Genomic DNA, 20,914 nt, shown 5'->3' with positions numbered 1-20,914 from the left:
CCGCATTTAGCTTCCAACTGTTCCCGTCAAGCAGGAAATATTGGTTTCATCTTGCAGGTGGCCCAGGGGCAAAGACATCACTAGAATTCCTCGAGACAAAGCCAGGGCGGGATTGAAAAAACAGCTCTCCTATACTCACCTGTCCGCCCAGGGTCCCGGAACTAGATGTGTTTTGGCATTCTGTCTAATAACAGACAACACAAACTAAAACACTTTGTGACGTGAATAGCCGACACAGGTGTTGATGGACAACGAGTATCGCACCATTTGCGGGTCAGGGAGTTTCCGCTTAACTTAAAGTATTAAAATATCTAAGACGTATCTTTTCTTTGTGAATTTGTACATCTTTCAAATTAGACAAATAATTGCGTGCTTTTAAAAACAATAGATACACAAACTGCCAAAGGTTGTTCGATCGTAAACCCCTCAGACATGCCACCGAGAAGACTGATTTTACCCTCAGTGCTGTGTGTTATTACTAACTTCACAAGTATGCAATTTTATTTTTTGTTATTTCCTAGTCTACGTTATAAATGTCATTGGGCCTCATTACGACCCAGGCGGTAAGGGGTTTACGGTGGCGTAAACAGCGCCGACCCTTACCGCCTGATTCCGAGGTCCCTTAGCGCCATGGAGGATTTAACACCTGCTTTTAGCAGGTGTTAAAATCCATGGCGCTAAGGGACCTTGTTGGTAATTACGCCACCGTAATTTACGGTGGCGTAATTAACGCCTTCCCCACTCCCATTATGCCCTATGGGGCAAAAATGGGAATGGGGAAGGGTAAATGGGGATTGGGGACTTACCGCCCCGCCAACCTCGGAATGGGGCGGTAAGTCCGCCAACCACCATGGCGTAAACATAGTTTACGCCATGGTGGTAAAGGTACGACCCAGGCGGTAACTTACCGCCTGGGTCGTAATGAGGCCCATTGTATGTTAAGTTACGGTGGGTTATGCCATGTTATATGTTTCATATGGTTTGATGTGTTGTGCTGTGCCCCCCTAATGATGCCAGTCACATAGCACAGCGAGCTGAGTGCTTGTTTTTTTATGTCTGTGAGTAGACTGCTGATGCAGGTTCGAATCCTGGCAGGGCCAACTCAACCTTTCATCTTTGCGAGATAATTAATGTGAGTACCACGTGGTGGGTAATGATATGAGCTATTATTACAGCGCTTTGATGCCCTCGGGTGAGCTAGCAATATATAAGAACAGGTATTTTTATTAAAAGCCATGTGGTAGAATGCTACAACCGATAACAGACTCTGTAACAGTATAGTGTGCTATTGCACAGCATGTGATCTAAGCAGATCCTCAAGCCTCAGAAATATATATATAATAAGTGTATACTTGGTGTGAGTGGTTTAGTACACCTAGACTTTGATGCGCTTAATCTGTTTGCCATGCCAGACCATCATGAAGCATTGACCAGTGAAGTTTTACAGTAGCAAACGAAAAGCCCAACGAGAAATTTAGGAGCACAGATCTGCTAGCCATCACAAAGCATTATGTGGGGGTGCACTGAGGGCTTTAGTTGGGGGAAATACAATTTTTTACCACTAGCCCAACGGAACTCCATTCTACATGGTTTAAGACTAACACAGAGGAGACATGAGGCGCTAGACATAAAATGCACACAATAGTGTAGCAGAATTGCCAGTTCATAAGTTGTCACTGCTTGTTTTCCAATGCAGCCTGTGCTTCTTCCGTTTGGCTCGCCCACGTCCCTGAGTGCCCGGTGCAGCTGCATGCTGGTAGATGGTTACGGGGAACTGGGCTACATGGTTCTGACCACCCCCTACTTATTCTAAACTTTATGAAATAGTGCTGCCACCTCATCTCCGGAGGTCCAGCGCCTGACTGCATGGTGGACAGTTCAGTAGAGTTGTGCTTCGAGGGTGGATCCTCCATGGGCTTAGTAGTTCTGCGCTTTTTGGCACTTTGGTTGGTGCAACAGTCCCACCAGTTCGTCCTGGCCAACATGTTGGCACAACGGCACCATGCCTCTGTCTTTCTCTCCCTTGCTGCCTGTTTAATGGGTTTACTGAACAGGTGCAGACACAGCCACTCTGTTTTGAAAGCAAAGGTGTCCAGGGAGTGAGGGTGATTCCTTCGTGGCAGATGCTAGGAAGTGACCGCGACCCAAGGCAGTAGTTTTACCTCGTTGCCAGAGGTGTTGCTAAGGGGGGGGGGGCAGGGTGCTATAGACCCAGGTCTTTTGGTTGTAACCCCGGATAGAAGCTCATGGGCTACAAACTAAAGGCTAGCAGCCCAAAATCCTGACAGTCCTGACATTAGCTTAGCCCAGATCTTTTCCAGACCTAGGAACACCCCTGCGTGTTGCCCAAGTTATGTTCACACCCAAGGGGAAAAGAGCGTGCTTTAGCCAGGTTACCAAAGTACATCTTTATGTTTATTCTTCTTGGTTGCCTCTACGGTCATGTTTAAAGTATTAAAAATAAAGCCACACACTGGATTTATCGTAGAACGTTCACAAAGGCCATGTTCCCAGGATTGCAGCTATCTCTCCATTCCATGTCTCACACTGCAATTTATGTATTTAATTGTTTTTTTATAACGCACCTAATACCATGCCTGAGCCCGATTTCTAAAGCAGATCTGGGATTTGAAGCTCTGCTGGTAGTTTGTGTGGGTTTGCTTTCAAGACCAGTGCGTTGCCCCTGTGCTATCCACCGTTCACTCCTACAACCTCCCACGTTCGAGTGCAACATTGTAGAAACCTGCTCAGAAATGCCAGTGCTGTCCTGTTAAACTAGTAGGAGCCCTGCTGAGGATCGATGCCATGTTTTACAGAAGTGCCACCTTGAAAGCTAAAGAAGTATAAGTGCACTGCAACTACACTCATTTAATATTTAGAGTTCCCCCGGGGGAAGGCAGTCCCACCAGAAGACAAGACTGAGACCAGAAAATAATGGGTGCATGCGAAGCAGGTGCAGGTCTTCCATAAATGTAGCAGGGAGACACATCGATTTTGGCATGAACACACTGGAATCAAAATATTAATGGCCAGTGGCCACTGATAAAAGAAATGTGGCCAACAACTGCAAATGATTTTTCATTACATGTTGCCACAAACTTTGTTGTATCTATGGCCACATTGTTGGTAGAATTTGTGGAAAATAATTAATTACAGTGCACGCAGGGTCGATAGCATTGGTGAAAACGACCAGCTTGCTGTTACGTTCTGACTCAGCGCTGCGGCACCTGGGGAGACAGAACGTTCGAGGCCTCGAAAGTAGGCCTCAGTGGCACAGCTCCGGCAGGAGCTAAATAACACACGCCACACGTTGTTGGTCTCACTGCCCCGGAACTTCCTCCCATCCACGGGGGTGGGGCTTTCCTCCTTTATTTTAACTTAACTCAAAATCAAACAAAACATGTCATACATATCTGCAAATACTTCAACTGCAACCAGGGTGCCTCCCATTCTTATAGTCCTCATGGGGCCGACTACCACACATAGTCATTGAGCCGAGCTGGCGGCTTGGGGTCGCTTCTCAAACCATATCTCCCACCCCTGGAACTGGGCCCCACAGTCTCATTGGGTGTCTCACCTTCCATGTCCAGCTCACCCATTTCAGGTCCATTCCACTGCTCCCACGTTCTGTCATTCACTTCCTCTTCTCCATAAACGTGTTCAGGTTCTCCCTCGATCGTCGGGGGGTCTTCATCTTCTTGGGGGCATTCCCCATCAGTCCATAGGTTTTGTGGGACAGCCTTGAACCACAACGCATTTCGTGTCACCTGTTGGTGTCCTCTTTGTGCAGTTATCATGGTTCCTTGTCTCTCACTGACAGTCCATGGGACACACTCATGGTGAGAGTCTAGCTTGGATTTTGTCGGGTTTCGCAGCATGACTACCTGGTCGCCCACCTGGTGGTTGGATGGTTTTGACCTCCTCTTGGCACTCATGTCAGCATTGGCTCCCATTCTCCTTCTTTCAGTTCGCTCATTGCCAAACCTGTCCGGGCTTCTGCGGGGGTGATGTGGTATGGAAGACTTTATGACTGTGCCAAACATCAGGTCAGCTGGCAGGACGCCAGTCGTGCTATGAGGGGTGACCCTGTAGTTTTGCAGAAAATGATATAGGTCAACTTTCCAAGAGCTCACATTTGCACTTGATAACCTCAGAACTTTGTAGAGTGTCCTCATAAATCGTTCCACATCCCTATTTGCCTGTGGCCACCGTGGCATGATGTGGTGGTAATGTATGTTCAGTTCTTGCAGGCATTGTTTGAACTCCTCCCCCTGGAATGGGGTGCAATTATCACTCTTGATTCTTGTGGGCAGTCCATGCGTCGCAAACATCTTCTCAATCGCAGGGATGACCGCTTCCGCTGCCGTAGAGTCTACAATCTTGACTTTGGGATATCGGGAGTGGTCGTCAATGGCCACTAGTAGGTACAGGCCTTCTTGCAGTTTGCAAAAATCGATGCTTATTGCGTCCCATCTGCCAAGTCCTCGCCCTGCTGAGCGAATTGGTTCTGGGTCAGGTGGAGCTCCGGTTACCTGGCATGGTAGACAGGTGTTAATTAGTTTCTCGACCTTCTCATCTATCTGCGGAAACCACACTCGATGCCGGATGCGAGCTTTGGTCCGGGCCATCCCTTGGTGGCCTTCGTGGGCTAACGCCACTATTTTGTCCTGAAGGCTCGGCAGGATAATGATTCGATTTCCCCTAACTAGTAGTCCCTGTTCCGTGATGGATAGATCCTGCCGTATGGTGAACATCCCCGTGAGGAACGCCTTCGCTTCCGTTGTCCTGCTGTGGGTGTTCTTCATGAATGACTTCCAATCGCCTGAAATAATAGTGTTCTTTACTAGGTCGCAACACAAGTCTTTGTGTGTTTCTTCTGCAATGTCATCGATGGTGATGGCCTTTTGTCTCATGACATGCACCAGATGGCAGATATGTTCCTCGGTCTCCTCGGCTACTTGAACTTCCTGTGTAGTCACCGCTCGAGGGTGCCTTGAGAGGAAGTCTGCCGGGTTTCCGCTTCCCAGCTGATAGGCCAACTCAAAATTGTATTGTTGGAGATGTAATAGCCATTTGGCTATTCTGGCCGGCGGGTGGGAGGATGTGCCCATGAAAATAGGCAGCAGGGGTTTGTGGTCTGTATACGTCGTAAACCTTCTGCCATACAGGTATAGGTGGAAATGGCGACACCCCCACAGTACGACAATTGCCTCCTTCTCAATGTGGGAAATGTGGGAGTATCGTTGCTTCGTCATTGTGAGAGCTCTGGACGCGAATGCAATTACCTTTGCTCACCCTCTTTGGTCACCTGCATGAGGATGGCCCCTAGGCCTACTGGGCTGGCATCCACATATAGTTCAGTTGGGAGCGTGGTGTCATAGTATGCCATCTTGGTGTCCGTCGACAGTGACTCTTTGATGTTTTCAAAAGCTTCCTGACACACCGCCCCCCATTCCCCCTTTGTATTGATCTTGGTCAGTTCTCGAAGGGGTTCCGAGAGTGTGGACGAATTCCGGATGAATCTCCCACAGTATGTGGCCATCCCCAAGAAACTTTGCACTTCGGTAGGTGTAGTGGGTGGACTTGCAGCCTGGATATCTGCAACTTTCTGGGGGTCCGGTGAGATGCCGGTGCTGCTACGCTTGTAGCCAAAGAACGATATTTCCTATTTGAGGAATTCACATTTTTCTTTGTGAATGGTTAGTCCATCTCCTTCTAGTCTGCCGAGGAGCATATGCAGCCTCTTCATGTGTTCTTCTCCGTCATGAGCATGGATCAGGATGTCGTCACTCACATTTAGTACACCTGGTATGCTCCGGATGACCTGCTGAATTGTCTGTTGAAAAACCTCGGTAGCTGAAGAGATCCCGAAGCTCAGGCACTTGTATCTTCGCAAACCCATGTGTGTCGAACAAGTGGTTATGTATCGGGATTCCCTATGCAACTTGAGCTGATGATATCCTGCTTTCAGATCTACCTTGGAGAATACCTTTGACCCCGTAAGATCTGCTACGATTTCGTCCAGGTTAGGCATGATGTGGCGTTCCCACCTGATAGCAGCGTTTGGGAGATGCATGTCTATACATATTCAGACTTTTCCAGGCTGTTTGGGTTTTTTTGTGACTACCATCGGGGAAACCCATGGTGTAGGTCCTGTTACTTCTTCTATTATGCCGGCATCCTCCAGCGATTTGAGTTCTTTTTCCACTTGTTCTCACATGTGGAATGGGGTCCTCTTGTGTCTTACGGCCTTTGGCTGGACCGACTCGTCAATGTGAAGTCTGATTGCCTTTAATTTTAAACATCCTATTCCTTTTTGCAGCTTAGGATACTGTGCCAGGATCTTCTCGACTTCTTATGCATCCATTACTTGACAAATGAAACTTACTAGCCCCAAGTCTTCTGCTGCATCACTACTTAGAAGGCCATTGATGCCTGCATTCACCACGTAGATCTTGGACAGTAACATGTTTTCACCATGGCTGAGGGTGGTGTGGAATCTGCCAACCACCGGTAGAGGTTTCCTGCACCCATATGCGAACAGCAAAGTGTCCGTGTCCTTCAGGTTTGGTTGTGGCTGCAGTGTCTGAAATGTGCTTATGGGCATAGAATTTACGGATGCCCCTGTCTCTATGGTCATCCATGTTTGCTGGTTGTGACCTGGCACTTGCACCTCCTGAGCCCTTTCCTCGGCGTGGCATGTCCATGATTAAGGGCTGACACCAGGTAGACTTTTCTCCCTTTCTTCCACTGTTCTTTTCCAGACTCCTGTTGGGCCCCGGTCGTGTCATCCCCTTCTTCTTCGGTCAAAGAGTTTGTTGTTTCCACTCGTCGGGCACTAGCTTGCTTCTTCTTCTTGGGCCCGCTTTTCTCTTGAGCACTTTGTGGTGCTGGTTGTTGGGTACTCAATGACCGGCACACCTTGGCATAGTTTCCTTTCTGCAACATGCTCCGCATGTTGTCCCTTGCGCCGGGCAGTTCCACCGTCCATGTCGTGGTCCACCACACCATCCGCACTCCATGGGTCCCGGGATTCGTGGCTGCCATCTGGCAGGTGTGTAATTGCCACCAGTCTCATCCCTCGTCGACTGTCTATTGGTGACTTGGGCTACCATGGCTGTCGTCAGGGCAGGCTGCAGTTTTTAAAGTGTAGTGCCCATGTGAGCTGCCCTAGCGTGTGCTAATTCTCTTTGACGACCCAATTCCAGAATGTGTGTTAGAGAGATGCCTTTTTCACTCAATACCATCCTTCTCAGTTTCTCTGATTGGATGCCGTTGATGAGCTGTCTCTTTCTCAAAGTCCATAAACTCACAGGATATTGCCAGCTTTCTGAGTCAGGTGTGGTAGGCATCTAAGGTCTCTTCTTCTGCTTGAATGGTGGTACAGAATATAAAAGTTTCGTAATCAGGGTTGAGTTGTGGGAGAAAATGAGCCGTCAAAGCATCCTTCACTTGCTGGTAAATGTCCTGGCCATCATCAATGGTTTGCAAGTTGAAAATACGTAGCACTTCAACCCCCACATTTAACAACAGGTGTGATCTCATTTTTCTGGTGGTAGTTATGTCCTTGCATTCCATTGCCATTTCAATTTTTTGGATCCATAGTTGCCACCGGCTGCCAACTGATGATGGATCCGTGAATGGGTCAAATGGCTGTAACATTACAGAAGAGCCCGCTTGTGGGCGGGCTTGCGGTGTTGACACCGACAGATTGGCAGCAAGTCTAGATGGCGTGCCGGTCCTGGGGGTGGACGTGCCGGTCGCCATAGCAGGGCCTCCCTTCCCTCTCATAGGGTTATTCCCCTCACCTTGGTGCATGGCTGCGTCTGTGGTCCCCTCTGTGGCTGAATCCTCGTGCTTGCCGGGGATAGGTCTACTGCCTTGATCCAGGTGCTCACAATGTCTGGTCACTGTGATCACCACACGTGCATGCCACGTGTGTGGTGCCTTCCCGCGTTGTGCTGTATTACAATTGACCCCTAGATGTCAGTGGTCAAATTTAACAGTTCCTCGTGGCCATATGTGGAGGCTGCATCTCCGTTAGCGATTGGGAGAGTGCGGAGGAGATTAAGAGAAGACATTTTAATCATTTTTTGAGCGGGGGGATTTTGTGTGCCCCCCCACCGGGTGTCCAAAAATTTCACGTTTCGCCGCTATGGCAAACAGCTGACATGGCGTTGAACGCGTGTTCTGGGTCCCGTTTCACTCGTCGCCAGTTTTACGTTCTGACTCAGCGCTGCGGTGCCTGGGGAGACAGAACGTTGGAGGCCTTGGAAGTAGGCCGCAGTGGCGCAGCTCCGGCAGGAGCTAAATAACACGCACCACATGTTGTTGGTCTCACTGCACCGGAACCGCCTCCCATCCGCGGGGGTGGAGCTTTTATTTAGACGCCCTTCGTCACCGCGTTGCGGGATGCAGGGCGGATACAACACTTGCAGGGTGCATTAATAGTTAAAAATGGACCAGTGTCCCCCAAAAGTGGTCCATACGTTATCCAGAAAGTCCGGTCCTCTGGGCTTTGTCCTACTGTCCTGATTGTGGTGTCTACTGTGCAGTGAAGATAATTTGAAGATAATTTGTCATTCATCTACTTTTCTCTGATTTCCACTCCACTATGCAGCAGTTCTTGCAATTGTATATTCTGCCAGCTGTGTCCAGCATAACACACTCCCTCTGCCTCATTCTATGTGTCTCTGTATGTCCCCGTCTCTCTGTGGACAAGAGTTGCTTTGTCACGTCCGCAGAGCCTCCCAGCCATTGCTGTCAGCAGCACCACCAGAGCAATAACAGATTTCTGTGTTGTATTACGTTTAGAAGTAGAACCGCAGCAGCAGTGACAGAGGCGCCCACTGATGTCGGGGCCTGACTGGTATTCGGAGACATACGTTGTCATTTCATGCGGGTATGAAGGTGGCTGGGAAGTAGAAAGGTCCTGCTGAGGGCGATAGGGTTCTGACATATCTTGTAAGGGACCAGTGGACCCATGGGCAGGGTCTGCAATTGCTTTCGTCACTTTCTATATTCTGTTAATAATTAGTGCTTGTGAAAACTGTAACAAATGTGCTGGTTCGCCACACATAGACAATCAGTGGGCAGCATACACACGTAAACATTGCCACACAGATGAAACAGGTCAGTGGTTTGAATCTGACAGCAACCATTTCCAAGAATGGACAACGTTCTGGGGGAGAAAATGGTGGTCATTCTCAGCAAAACAAGCTATATTAAAAAAGGGATTATTTAATGGCACTACCACTGTGAACTGACACTTTTCAAAATTGTACAAACTGTATTTTTTATGATCCAGCATATATCATAGTCATAATGAGAACATGTGACTTACAGAGAAAAACACTCTATCAAAATATCGAATACCCATATACATTATGTTCCCATTGGTTATCTTTGAATGACTTTATGCAACACCCCAATTGCAATCTTTCAAAATACACCTATGAGAAAGGGGAAGTGAAAAAACAGATCCTGACTAGTTTGCACACAATTAAAAAGCATGTTGGTAATGTCATAATTACTGCGCATCTTTATATTTGACAAATATATCTGTGAGTGTTGTATGTTTGATTCAATAAGGACATAAAGCGCAATGGTCTTGGTGGCCATTTCATTTTTTCACAACACACGCTCTAATATTAATGTGTTTATAACTATGAATCATGTAACTATGCACAATATATACCAATTCGGAGCCTCAGACCTTGGGAGGGAGGATAACGTAGCTGTGACATTTGTCACTCTATTGACATCGAGCAGCAGTCCTTTTTCTCGTTTACCGCCTTAATGTTTTCTCTTCCCAAAACATGGAGTTTGCAGAATTTTAGAAGAGAAAGGGCTGAAGGCAATGCACAGAAACCATAGAAAATGATATATATTGGATTTTACAAAACGTTATTTTAGGAAAGGAGGTATAATGGTGCTCACTGGAGTCTGTGGGCCCTGGTTCCCAGGGGTGAGGAGATGAGGAAGAACGGTGCTTCATATGCACTCCCCCGTCCCCAAACTGGGGTTACCCTTAGGTGTGATAGATTAGGGTGAATGCCTTGTTGCTCGAATGATGATTGCAGTAAGATACCTGCTATATGCTGTGCAGCTGTGGGCGGCTGCCATTACCCTCATATTCAAGATCTCAACCTGAATTTTACAGAATGCTGTCACTAGATTTAAACCAGCTCCCTTAACGACCAGAAATACATTGGTGGGAGTAGTTGCCACTTCTGTTATATGGCCCCCCAGTGGGCCTTGTACGCAGTTAGTCCCCAGCCCCACATACAACACAGGAGACGCTGTTCACCATCCAGGCTCTGCTCGTGCACTGCCGTAGCTGGACCACCCTGTTAAAGCACCCACACCACACTCCAGCTTATTCATAACAAAACGAACAAGAAGCATGTAACGCAAGGTAACATTAATAACTGTCATAACATTTGTACCAACACCCAACCAGTGTCCCATGGCAGCTATGCGTCCAGCACATAGTCATTTAGATGGGAGAGTCTACTTTGGCTGGCACATTGTGGGTAGCGACTGCCCCCTTCCCATCTCGGCCTTTCCTCACCTGCCTCTCCTTGATCCCCTTGTTCGTGGGGGCTGTCACCCCCTCCACCTTCATCAGGTTCTTCTTCACACCAGTTCCATGGCATGATGCTCGGCTGACTGCCTTCACCTACTTTCTTGAAGAAACTGGCATTCCTCGTGACTGTGACTTTTCCATCGGATGCAGTCACCATCAAGCCTTTCACCTCTACTGCGTCCATGGGACTGGGTTCGTACAGCAGTGACAGCTTCCCTTGGGTATGACGATTCTTCACAATCACAAGCACTTTTTCTCTCTGAGCTAACCGATGTGTCGGGAGGCCTCTTCGAATGTTCTTCCACTAATTTCAGGCCCTCCTCTCTTTCCCACTCTCTCGTCATTGATCTCTGCATGTTCCCTCTCTCCAGTTTCTGGTATCAGTCCCATGGGACATCTTTTGAACAGTGCTTCTGCTGGTGCAATGCCAGTTGAGCAATGGGGAGTCCCTCGATATTCCCTCAGGAATTGATAGTGGGCCCTCTTCAAACACTGACCATGCCCGTCGGCTATTCGAAACAACTTGTTGAGGGTACTCATGAAGCATTCTGCCTCCCCATTTGCCCTGGGCCAGATCAGCAATATCTTTTAGCAGTGAATGCTGCACTTCATGAACTGTCCAAAGCTCTGACCTTGAAAAGGTGGGTCGTTGTCTGAGCACACCACTTGTGGGAATCCATGCATATCAAAGACTTTCTCCAGTGCTGCCGTAACATGGTCAAATGCCACAGGCTCAAGGAACACCACTTCTGGGTATCTTGTCCATTGATTGACCACCACCATGAAATGCGTGTCTCTTCCAACTGAGCGGAAGTCCACATGCAAATTTTCCCATGGTTGTGAGCTTCGGGACATGGACTCTATCTGTGGTTCATGTTGCAACAGGTCTGCCGCTTGACACCACAACCCCCAGCCACAAACTCATCCATTCACTTCTCCAGGTGCAGTAACCACACCTCAAGTCTCAGGCGTGCTTTAGGTTTGGCAGTGCCTTGATGCTTCTGGTGAGCTAGCGTTATTACTTGCTGGATCTTGCTGGCAGGAACCACCATCTTCGGTCCACTGAGTAGGAGGCCTGAGTCAGTGAATGCCAGTTCTTCTCAGATCTATTTCAATCATGTCACAGTATCCTGCATCCTTTTGTTTAGACCTTCCAAAATTCCTTTCCACTCGTCCCACTTTGGATGCCTCTGCTAATTCCTGGATTCGCATTGAGTTTGGGGTGGTCGACTCAATGATAACCTGAACATAGTCTTCTGCCTCCTTGACACTGTTATTACTGCCCTATGCCCCTCCTGTGGATACCTTGAGGTAGTCAGCAGCATTATTGGCCCAGGTCTGTACACCAAGTCTACCCGATACTCCAGCAGTGCCAACATCCACCTCTCGATCCTGGCCGGCCGTTTGGAATATGAACCTGCCATGATCAGAATGAGGGGCTTGTGGTCAGTGACCACCGTCATGAGTCTTCCCAAGATGTATAGACGAAAGTGCTGGCAACCCCACAGTACTGCCAGGGCCTCCCACACAATTTGGGAGTACTGCTGCTGCATCGATGAAAGGGTTTGGCTGGCAAACGCCGCAGGTCTCACCGATCCGCTGGCATCAAACTGTGTCAACACCCCACCCAGGCCTTTGTAAGGTCTCTCAATGGCTCTAACAATATGGCGAGATTCCTGATGAAGTGACCACAGTACGTCACCATACCCAAGAAACTGCACACTTCTGTCACGGTCTCAGGGGGTCTGGCCTCTTTAATGTCCTTAACTTTTCCTGGGTCACACGAAACGCCCCCTTCCTGGAACACAAATTCGAAGAAGTTAATGCTGGTCTTGAGGAACTCACATTTCTCTTTATGCAGAGTGAGACCCAATGCCTTGATCCTTTCCAGTGTTTTAACCAGTCTTTCCATGTGGTCAACCTCAGTGCTGGCAAAAACCAAAATTTCATCACTTATTTTCAGCATACCCTCCAAGTCAGCTAGCTCACCCCGGATTATGTTATGAAAATCTTCAGCAGCCGAAGACACCCGAACTAAGGTGCTTGTACTGATACAGTCCTCTGTGTGTTGTAAAGGTAGTTCTGTACCTATACTCCGGGTGGAGCGCTGTTTTGAAAATAAATTGGCCCCTTGGAGTTCCGGCGACAATGTCATCAATCATGCGGGTCAGGTGCTGTTCCCCCTATATGACTTTATTGGGTAATCTCATGTCCACACAAATTCTTACAGAGTAGGGCTATGTTGGTTTTCTGGCCATGACAATGGGAGACACCCATGGTGTCGGTCCTTTAACCTTCTCGATTATGTGAAGTTGGATCAAATTATCCAATTCCTTGTCCACCAGTGCCCTCAGATGAAAAATAACACTCCTGTGCTTCAGGGCAGTGGGCGAATGTAGTGGTCTATGGGACAGGGTCTCCTACTAGTTTACAATTCCACAAACACCTCTGCACATTTTGCCAACACCGCCTGGACATCTTCAACATACACTCCATACACGAAGCTCTCAATTTTCAATGCTTCAGCTACAGCACAACTCAATAGGGTGTTGCCACTGACATTGTTACGAAAAACCTGGCCTTAATGGAATTGGATCCATTCTGGATACGAGAGACAAATCCGCCAAACGGGGTATGTTTGTCCCCTCCAAAAGTGAAGATGCACATTCTGGGGTGTTTTAGAGCTTGAGGTTCTGCCAGCACCTCATAATGTCTCAGTACAATCACGTTCACAGAGGCTCCAGTATCCACTAACATGGGAACCTCTGATCCATCGACTCTGTCAATGCATTTTGGTTGTTGTCTGGCTCTCAGCTTCATTTCATTCACCTTCGAGATGAAGTTAATGTTCTCCTCATCCTCCTCTTCCATGTCCTGTCCAATCATGTCTCCTTCCTGATTCACCAGAGTCACATTCTGAGGACTTCTTTGTCTAATTGCCCCATTTTAACTGGTCCTCTATGCACCACCACTTGGAGCGGTGCCCGGCACATGTGTGCATAGTGGTGGGGACATCCACATCTCCTGCACACTTTACCATTTGTGGCACACTCGGCTGCATGTGGGAGGTCATACCCACACTGAAGGCAAGTGTTAGGGGTCGGAATGCTCATCCTCTCAGACATCATATTCCTCTGTGTTCCTCCCATCCCTTGAGAGTGCCTGTAGCACACACGTCATCAATGTTCACTGTGTGAATGGCCACATCCATCTTGGAGGTGCACGTGGCCGCCAGTTCATGTGACCTCCCCAGTTTGAGAACCTTTGCCAGGGTTAGGCCAGGCTCCCTCATTACCTGGTGTTGCAGCTTTACAGACGAGCACCCTAGAATTAACTGATTGCGTATCATGCTCTCCTCATTGTCCCATGCACACGTGGATGAGAGCCCTCTCAGTCTACCACAAAATGTGTCCAGTGACTTGTCATCCTACCGTTTGGCATTGCACATTACAAATATCTCATATTCCAGATTAGCTAGGGGCATGAAATGCTCTCATAGTATGTTGTTCACTGATGTGTAGGAACTATCCATCGGTTGCAATGTTTGGAAAATTTGGTGGGTGGTGGTGCCTGCCGCAGAAATGAGAGTTGACACCTTGGCATTATCATTAGTCTCCCTGTTGCCCTGAAGTACATCTCCAGGCATTCAATCCATATATTCCACCTCGGCTCCAGACTGGATGGGGCACCAGAGATGTCAAACTCCAGTATCGGGGCAAGGGAACCCTGTTGGCAGAGCATGTGGACCCAGCCACATTTCCTTGAGCTGCATCCATAACACACATCTCACACCCCCTCCTGCACCTACTGGGCGCACAGGCAAACCTAACGTATCAGGGGCCTCTAACCAGTGCCAAATGTGGGTGATATAGGGAGAAAGTCAACAACACAATGGGTGCACCAGGCTGAAAGAGCTGTCCTGACGTCCCTTTTATATGGGCCACAATCACTCCTAGGAGCTAGCATGTCAATTGGTGCTCCTCCCCACTAACATGTGTGAAGAAATAGGAAGAAGGAAGAAGGGGGGGGGGTCAAGTGCATCCATGGATGCTCCTCAAGGGAGCTGAAACCTCAGTGAAGCATTTTTCAATGAAAAACACCTCACCATAATGTGAGTTAGCTACACGGCCGGCGAACGTCGCTCAGTAACACTCTGTCAGCTGTGAGAGTACCTGGAGTCACTGCCACCTAGCCCGACCACTGGGTCAGTGAGAAAGACCCCTTAATCACCATTGTTATATGGCCCCCAAGTGGGCCTTGTAAGCAGTTTGCCCCCAGTCCCACAGACAACACAGGTTGGACCAACCCATTTATTCACATGACAAAATTACATCACTCCATTGCATGCCTCTTAAAGCACCCATATCCCAGCCACCACCATTATCCCCTCCCCAAAAAAGAAAACTAAAATAAAAATCTGTGAATGTTAACGAATCGTATTTTTCATCAACGCATACTTTAAAATGCAAATCATTAACATAGCACAGATAAAACCACGGCTGTGTGTACATTACATGTGTGACTAAAATGTGTGATTTCTGTTGAGCAAAGAGCCCTTTGGATAGCATGCATGCAGTGGATGGAATGCAGAATAACTGAGACACCAAATAATCGAACCAACTCAGGAAGATGGCAAAGGTTTCTGTTTTATTATCAATTGTCTAAAACAGAGAGTTACAACCGACATCAACAGACGTTCTTGATCATCTACCCAGAGGTCCTGGTCCACTTGTGTGGACTGAATGTCCCCATAAAGAGAACCATGTGAGGACTCCCCAGATGGCAGGGCTGGGGCAGGAAGAACAGGTGCCACTGCCACTGTAGGAGGTGCAGGACGCTGCTCAATAGGCTTCTTATGAGTGGGCAGCTTGCTCATAAAGTCCACAGAGAATTAGATTTTCTCCATGATGTCCTCAAACTGTGACTGGGTCCAGAGCATAGCAGACAGAATGGAGGTTGGTGCCACAAGGGTGAGCTTTGGCACAGAGGTGCTCCTGCCTGACAAGGGGCTCTGGATGTGTCCTTGGGGCTCTCCCTAGGGCTCTTCTTGTGAGGGCGGAAGCTAGATATGAGGATTGTTCTTCATATTCTCTGGTGGTCTGAGGGGCCTGTTTACCATGAGCAGAGGGCTCAGTATGTTGTTTTTCTGGGTGCAAGTGTGATTTGAGCATTTTCAACAGCTGTTTCAGCATTTCTGCCTCAGCCGTCGAGCAGTGTTTATGCGCACCCTTTATCCGGAGTATGTGTATGATTGCCATGTGGTAAGCGCTTAGGCGGAACCACAACGGGCGTGGTCAGCGTAATGTTGGTGGCCGGGGAGGAGTAAACCGACAGTGCGCTGCCCTCCGTCAACTGAGTCATCGGGGGACGTATTGGATAGGTCTGCTTGTGGAAAGAGGTGTGTGCAGGTACACCGGAGTCGCCAGAGGCCTTCCTCATAGCACAGTGCAGCAACTGCCTATGGGGACAGGTGTTAGGGAAATGGACAGTTCTGCGGTAGTGTCTTTGAGCCCTGAATCGGAATCTTGGCTGCATCATCCTTCGCGGTCTGACTCAAAGACCCCAGTGGCAGTCTCCAACTCTGCCGACATGGTTTATGCCATCCACATTTTGGTTCTGCGCTCCTTTAGGATCTTACACCCAAAGAGCTTGCATGCAGCACAACGGGAATCGTGATGGTCACATGGAAGGCAGTGGTTGCAAACTCTATGTTTGTCTATGCACAAGAATTTCCTGTTGCACTTAGGGCACAACTTAAAGGGAGTACACTCCATTATGGAAGGCAGACAGAGAGGCAGCAAGACAAAGGTAGTAGGGGCAGGAAATGGGGTATGTGTTTCTCAATTGGAAATGATCAGTCGCCCTACTGGTTAGGCCGAAGCCAGGTGTAGGCCGAACCCCGTCGACTGAGCAGACATCTGGTTCGAAAGCCGGGATCAGCCATCAAGAAGCTCCGGGTATCAGCCGTTGAATATTTGGTCGAACCAAACGACAAGCAACATTTCGGAAACATTTGAACTCTTAAGTAAAACACTGCTACAGTGGATGCATGTACCCACTGTGGCATTGAGCAGAGACCAGAAAGGTTCTTTATCGATTCTGCTTATCCCATTTCACTTACTTCATTCAAGCCCCTGATGTGGCTTACGGTGAGAAAAATTAATTTTTGTTCTCAATATGCCAGAGCACCTTCTTTATTGGGACCCTTAAATTGTAAGAGAACAATCCATAAGAGATTATTTTCAGAATATTGCAAATCCTGAGAATGTTGTACAAGAAGTGCATTCAGGTTGCCAATTTGATTACAGATCCTTTGTTCACTGATCATTATTTTGATTTTGCGCGTGGTATTTCCGATATACATTTTGTCACATGGCCACTTGATGAAATATATGAGCATCTGTGATTTGCAATGTCAGTGTGCACTGTTGCCAAGTGCGTTCCATACCAATGTCCACCTCGCTAGAACATATTGTAATTTTGCATGCGTTGCACCATTCACAGGGGGTGTGTTCTATAACCTTGGGAAGACCCCACTTCTCAGGGAGGGGAGGGTTCTTTCTCTTTCATTCTCCTTTCCTCATACAGCAGTTCTTACCAGCACGTTCTTTATGTTTTTGCTTTTTTTTTTCAGCAAAAAGCGGACATGGTAAAGTTAGAGGTACCTTTTCTAGTAGAGGCCAATGCTTAGTAATGCTTCTTTTTAGTTTGAAAGATAAGTGTGAAAATGTGGAACCAAAGACTAATCTATCTGCAGTGTTTTCTTTTTCTTCATTTTTGGGTATTAGACACCTGTTTTCTTGCATTACATATTATCTGTTTGGGATAAGATTTAGCTTGGAATCTTTGGGTGAGAATGGCAGCTGATTCCTCGAAATGAACCCTATTGGTGTTGTTCTGTCTCAGCCTAACAAACTGACTAAATGGCAAATTCTTCTTGCAGAGGTTTTTAGGGTGAATGCAATGAAAACTTAAAAGTGCATTGGGGTCAGTGGGTTTTCTCTATCGTTTTACTTTCAATATGTTGTTTTCACTAAAGACTGTGATGTCTAGAAATGTGATTTCTGTCGCGCTATGATTAAGGGTGAAATGTAGTCTTGGATCCGGATGGTTTATCCAAACAAAGAATTCTTCCATTGTGTCTTAAGGGTCCTGCCAGATGACAATGACTCATCAATAAATCTTTTCCACATGTTAGCGTGGTGATGGTAATGGTGATTAGCGATGTATAGATGGGTTTCTTCAAAATAGTTCACATATTAATTGGCCAAGAACGGGGGCCGCTGTGGAGCCCATCATTGCTCCCTCGATATGATGGTATAATGTCTGTTGGAATCTGAAGCTTTTAGTGAGACATGTCTCCTTACACCATACAATGAATTCTCTCATGTCTTCTGTGAGTTGTTCCAATTGGGAGTTTAGATGTTCTGTGACTATCTCTAGGAATCTTCTCTGAGGTACATTCGAATACAATGGCTCCATGTCCATACCTATAAGCTATTGTACATTGGGGTCAAAATGTGTGCCTTCTGAAAAGTCCAGTATCGCTGATCTATGATAGCATTTCAGGTATTTTTTGCTTCAATAATGGTTCCAATATGGAGTCATTACCCAAGACTATGGGGCGTCCAGTTAGAAGCACTGTTCCCTTATGTATTTTTGGGGAGGCCTTTTTGTATTAGGTGTTAAGAACTCTGCTTCTTGTTGTGAAAATGACACCCTTATAAAATGCTTCCTGAACCTTATCTAAGAAGGTTTGTTTTAAGGCCATCGTGGGGGTCATTGATAAGGATACAATACCCGTTGGTATTAGTGACATGTTGGATGCATTCCACTGCATAATCTTCAGTATTTAAAATCAGAATGGCGCCGCCCTTATCCGCGAGCTTGATGGTGATTGCATTATTCTTTTGAAGTGTTTTTAGAGTCATATTTTTTATGTTGATGTTATGGAAACATCTGGGGTTACAGTTCTCTATATTCTCCACATCTTTGAGCACTCGCTTCTCAACCGCCTTCAGCTCATCTGACATGAATGAGCATGGAGGACAGAATGTGGCGGGGGTCTTATAAGCTTGTAATGTTGTCTGTTTCGTGGAGCGGGTTCTCTGATTTTACTAATTAGTGTTGGGAGTATTTTCCAGTAATTAAAAAGGATCATGCCCAAAAGTGGTGACAAAACCTAGGTCTTTATTCAAAACCGCCATTTCGTCCACCGCCAATATGTGCCTTGATAGGTTCATTGTTGTTGTTGCCCACTTCTTGTGATCCTCATCTCTTGTGGTTGCCAGCACTGTGTTCTGCGACGGCATCTGTCCCTGCCTCTTTCGAAAGACGGCCTTGAATGCTTTCATGTTGGATGTTCCCTCTGTCGTTCTCACTATTTGTGTTATCTCCTGTGGTGGAAGTGCCTGGAGAATCATCCAAAGAAAGATCTGTGCTGTGTTCACTACTGGCACTGTAAGAGGTTCCTCTGAATCTAACCCGTCTGTTAGTGTGTACGCCTGATTCATTCCCTTGGTGTTGTGGGATGCATTTCTACCCCTCTTCTGAATATGGAAACGCGTTCCCACGTCTAAACTTAGTAAGATCTTTCTTCGTTATACATGTACATGGCAGGCAGCGTTTGCTTCATGTGCATGCCGGAGTGGAAATGGGAAGCGTACAAGCATGCACGCTGCCTTTTTACCCTTCCCTGTTGCACTCTGCATTGCAAATGTGGAAAATTCTGCTGCAGGGAGCTGTGCACGCAAAAGTGTGAACATAACGGGTACACGCCACTGAATTACTGGAGACTAAAAAAAAGCTACATTGTGACAACAAGAAACGCTCTTCAAGCCAAAAGTAAATAGGGACATAACACGTTTTGGGGAAATAGGTAACCACTGGGTGTTGAACCCATACAGACATATGAGATATTGGGTTAATGCAGAATCAATGGATATTCCAATACACAAAGTATGGCCATTCATCAATGCTTCACAACATGTCCCATTACTAGCTTGATGCTGCGGATAAAATGGTGGAAAACCCCCTCTGCCATTATGATGTAATAGTACTCAATCACAGGGAAGGAACCATATTTAACCCAAACAACACATTTCACACTTGGAGGAAACAGGAGACACCATTCTACACATTCTATTGGCATTTGATTGCAGTGGCAATTGGAGAACAATGAAGTCTTAGCAGCAGCAGCGGCAGGTGTGGGGGTTGAGTATATGGATATCTGTGATATTTTTAACAACAAAAAAAACGAATTGAGACATGACCTAATTTTTTTGACTGAAAAACGAAAATAAATGTTTGCTTTTCTTTATAATGTGGGGGGAGTCCCCCGCCCCCCACCCTGTACCCTAACCTATACCCTTACCCCACCCCACCTATTATTTACCTTACATATACCAAAATACCTACTATTTTCAGTCAAATAAATTAGGTAACTTCTGATTCTTTTTTTGTACGGATTCGGAGTATGGAACTAGCGAGCAAGCCATTAGATTTACAAAAGCAGGTAAAAAAATATAGGGCCATTAGAAATCAGTGCCTTTAAGTACTAGCTTACATCTGCCTTATGGTTTTGATTCTGTAGTTAGAAATCACATGTCGGCTAAAATTTCAAAAATCAGGGCTGACTCTGGTCTGCTTAAACTAATTCACTTGTACACTGACAGAGCTGCAGGAGTCATAGCTGGCAGTCACGGCATGCCTACTTCACATTTCTAGCAAACAGACAGGGGGCAAGGTTGCACCTCTCCCCCACCCCCACATCTTTTTATTCTTGTTCCCGATGTTCTGAACGAGAGCCTGCAGTTAACCTCACAACATGAAATGGAATAGCCTAAAGCTATCTGTTATATGCGGATTTCTCTATCCTGCTGGATCTTACTCCAGAGGGGTTTCAAAAGAGCTTAGTCCAAGGGCATCAACTTGAAGCAACACATGTACATCTCAATAGAGGCAGGTGCAGGATGATAGAGTGGTTGGATGTGGCGGAATAGGAAGAGGTGTAAAACATTTTCAGGTGATGGTAGCTGCCAACCGTACAAGGTTCGGAATTGAGGGGAAGCTGGAAGCTATTTAGATCCTGCCTGTGTTTTAAAAGAGCCTGCTAAGCTTGACTCCGACAGCTACCAGGAGCTACTTTTGGCTCCCCAGATCAACTGTTGCTGAACAAACCCGCTTATGTGAATTTAACTCTGTGCATGTGAGACAATCGATAAATAAACATTAGGACACCTCTATACAACATTTAAGCATAAGTAATCATACATTATGAAGAACATAGTAGGTATGCATCGTATGTGGAAGTTAGATTTGCGGAAA

The 20,914-nt window shown here is 46.9% G+C and overlaps 1 protein-coding gene across 1 annotated transcript in view; it reads left to right on the top strand.

Annotated features, from left to right (window-relative positions):
- The window catches only part of LOC138451205 (IgGFc-binding protein-like), a 320,112-nt gene that overhangs the window by 49,477 nt on the left and 249,721 nt on the right, over positions 1-20,914 (top strand). The window lies entirely within an intron of this gene.

Source organism: Ambystoma mexicanum, chromosome 1p, assembly GCF_040938575.1.
Source record: "Ambystoma mexicanum isolate Mex_15411 chromosome 1p, UKY_AmexF1_1, whole genome shotgun sequence".
In the NCBI taxonomy this organism is placed as follows: Eukaryota; Metazoa; Chordata; class Amphibia; order Caudata; family Ambystomatidae; genus Ambystoma; species Ambystoma mexicanum.
Note: the sequence above shows the minus strand (reverse complement) of the source record. Positions and strands in the feature narration are given on the sequence as shown.